A 3798-nucleotide genomic window follows, 5' to 3' on the forward strand; every position below is an offset into this window, starting at 1 on the left:
TCAATATATACATTAAATATAAATGATCTAACTATGCCCATAAAAATACTTATATTTACAGGGTGAATATTAGAACATGACCCAATTATAAAATATCTACAAAAAATTCACTTCACCTGCAACGGTATAAGCAGAGTAAATATTTGTAATTCAGGGATTAATCAAAGGTTAGCTGAAGTGACTGTATTTTATCACATAAAGTAAACCTCAGAGTAAAGAAAATTTTGAAATAGAAAAGGTGATGCTATTGAATAGAGCATGTTTGAACCATTCAGATGCAAATTATGTGAAACAAAACTGAGAATAGACAGTACATATAAACCACAATTATAGGAGGAGACAAACTTCTTTCTCAACAATTGGTAAAAACACTTAGAGAGAATATCAGCAAAGATTTAGAATTCTTTCTTTGTAAAACACCCTTAACATATGTTAAGTACGTTCTTACAACCACAATGGAATTAAACTGCAAATCAATAACAGAAAGATAAAAGGAAAATATTCAAACATTTAAAAAACAATCTGCAGGACCAGGGATTTAGCTTAGTGGCGCCACACCTGGCTTGCAAGCGCAAGGTCCTGAGTTTGATCCCTGTTCCGCAAAATAAATAAATAAATAAATAGCCTCTAAATATCCTGTGGGCCAAAGAAGTAGTCTCAAGAAGTACTCATTAAAAGGTACACTAAACTTAATTAAAATGAAAGTAGAATTATTGAAATTTGTGAGGTATAGCAAAAGCAATGTTGAGAGGGAAATTTATATCATCAAAGGAAAATTGTCAGGTCAATAATCAAAGCAATTACATCAGAAACTTAGATAAGAAAAAGCAAAATAAATCCAAAACAAACAGAAGGATTGAAATAACAAAAGAAAAAATCAAGGGAATTCAATAGAAAAATGATAGATGAAAATCAATGAAAAAGAGATGATTCTTTGAGAAGATAAAAAAATGATAGACCTCTAGCAAAAGTTACCAAAAAAAAAGATAAATTATCAACCTCAGGAACTAGAAATAATAAGAGACTACTATAAACAGTTGTACATGTCTAAATTTAATAATTTAGATAAAAGGGACCAATTCTTGGGAAAACACAAACTACCACATTTTACCTAATGTGAAATGAATTCTTAATTTCAAAACTTCCAGGAAAGAAATCTTTATCCTAAAGTAGCTTCACTGGAGAATTCCACCAAACTGTGAAGAAAAATTAACATTAATATTACATGATCTTTTCAAGGAAACAGAAGAAAAGGACAACATTACCCAGCTCATTTTATAAAACAAATATTACACTGATAGCAAAACCAGATAAAAATCACAAACAATAATGACCACAACACACACACATACACTATAAAATCACAAGATCATATTAACAGAGAAAGCACATTTTAAAAACTTCAACATGCATTCAGAATCTAAAAAAAAAAATGTTCAAAAGCTCTCAAACAAAAGAATCAAAGAAAATGTCTTTGCCTTCATAAGGAACATCTATAAAACACCTATAAACAGAAAGCTAACATTGTACTTACTAGAAAAAGACAGTAAGGCAAAAATATGCACTCACCATCCTAATTTAACATAGTACTAAAATTCTGGCAAGATCAATAAGACAAGACAAGACAAGAAAAGAAAAGAAAAGAAAAGGAAAGAAAAGAAAAGTATCCGTATTAAAAAAGAAAATAAAAAATATCCCTATTTTCACATAATATCATTGCATATACAGAAACTCCCAATGAATCTCCAGAAAAGGAAAATGAATCTAGCAAGGTCACAGAATAAAAGGTAAGGGTGAAAAAAAAATCAATTCTATTTTATATATTAGCAATGAATATTTTAAAAATCAAAAATCTCAATACAGTATCACTTATAATCACTAAGAAACATGAAATATTTAAGTATAAATTTAGGAAAACATGCACAGGACTCATACACTAAAAGCTACAAAACACTGATGAGATGAGTTGAACACCTAAATAAATGGAGAAGTATACCATGGTCATAGGTTGGAAGACTTTACATATTAAAGATGTCAATTCTTCCAAGATTGTTACATAAGTTGAGTTGTTAACACACGTCCCATCAAAATCCCAGAAAGACGTTTTAGATATAAACGGGGCTTGAAAATTAATATGGAAACACAAAAGGTCTAAAATATTTTGAAAAGTTTAAAAAAGAATAAATTTTGAGGAATACTATCAGATTTTAAGATTTATTATATAGCTATAGTAATCATGATGTGTAATGCAGGAAGAACAACAAGAATATAGATCATGGAATGGAAAAAAGGCCTCAGAACTAGTTCACACGATATTATTATTTTTGGAAAGACAAAAAAACAAGCCAATGGAGGAGAGTCATCTTTTTCAACAAATAATGCTAACACACTTAGAGACCAATAGACAAAAAACAAACCTCTACCTAACACAATTTATACAAATACTGCTTAAAATGCATCGTCAATGAAGGTAACATAGAGAAAAACATAGGAGAAAATCCTCAGGGCCTAGGACTAGTCAAAGAGATTTTATACCTGGCATCAAAATTATGATCCGCAAAGGAAAATGTAATATATTGGATTTCATCAAAATTCAAACTTTTACTCTATAACAAAGTCCTCTAAATAATATGAAAAGACAAATTGCAGAGTGGAGGGAGAATATTTGCAAACAGCATAGTCAAAAAAAGCCTGGCACCAAGAATATTTAATGGCTCTTTTAATGGTACCAGGGATCAAACTGAAGACCTTGTGCTTGCCAGGTCGGTGCAGGTGCCACTGAGCTAAATCCCCAGCCCATGTAAGGACTTCTTAAAACCCCAAAAGAAAGTGTTTTTATCAAGATGGCACCAAAGGTGAAGAAGGAAGGTCTTGCCTCTGCCAAAACTGAACCCAAAGCACAATCTTTGAAAGCCAAGAAGGCGGTGCTGAAAGGCACCCACAGCCACAAAAAGAAGATCTGCACGTCACCCACTTTCCATAGTCCCAAGACACTGTGGCTCCAGAGGCAGTTCATATATCCTGGGAAGAGCGCCCCCAGGAGAAACAAGCTTGACCACTGGGCCACCATCAAGCTCACCATGACAAAGGAGTCAGCCATGAAGAAGACAGAGGGCAACACACTAAGTAATGCTCATTGTGGATGTGACCGAACAAGCACCAGATCAAACAGGCTGAGAAGGAGGTCTGTGACACTGATGTGGCCGAGGTCAGTACCCCAATCAGGCCTGATGAAGAGAAGAGGCTTATGTTCGACTGGCTCCTCATTGTGATGCTTTAGATATTGACAACAAAATTGGGTTCATCTAAACCGAGTCCAGCTGGCTAATTCTAAATACATTTTTTTTCACCATAAAAAATAGTAAAAACTAAACAATCCAATTTAAAAGTAGGCAACAGATATGAACAGACATTTCACCAAGGAGGATATAAGATGGAAAGTAAGCACAAGAAAAGATGAAATACTATTAAATACCATTAAATACTAAGGAAATGGAATTAAAAGCACAATGAACTCACTGGATACCTAGCAGAAAACATAAAATAAAAAATAATGACAGTGACCAAACACTGGCAAGGAGGTGGAGAAACCAAATCCCTTACATATTGCTAGTAGTAAAATGGTACAGCTACTGTGTTTGACAGCTAGTTTTTAAAAAATGCTAAACATGCAGCCAAGCTTTATAGTTCAGTAATTTTGTCATTGGTCATGTACCCTAGGGAAATGAAAACTATGTTCACACAAGTATCTGTACATGAATGTTTATAGCAGCTCTATTTGCAATAGCAGAAATAGTG

General features: G+C 33.1%; 1 pseudogene; it reads left to right on the forward strand.

Moving 5' to 3' along the window:
• Positions 1-2843: 2843 nt before the first annotated feature.
• LOC104871256 lies at positions 2844-3309 on the forward strand (annotated as a pseudogene).
• Positions 3310-3798: the final 489 nt, after the last annotated feature.

The sequence above is a fragment of the Fukomys damarensis genome, unplaced genomic scaffold (assembly GCF_012274545.1).
Source record: "Fukomys damarensis isolate Sample0158 unplaced genomic scaffold, DMR_v1.0_HiC HiC_scaffold_38, whole genome shotgun sequence".
NCBI classification, from domain to species: Eukaryota; Metazoa; Chordata; class Mammalia; order Rodentia; family Bathyergidae; genus Fukomys; species Fukomys damarensis.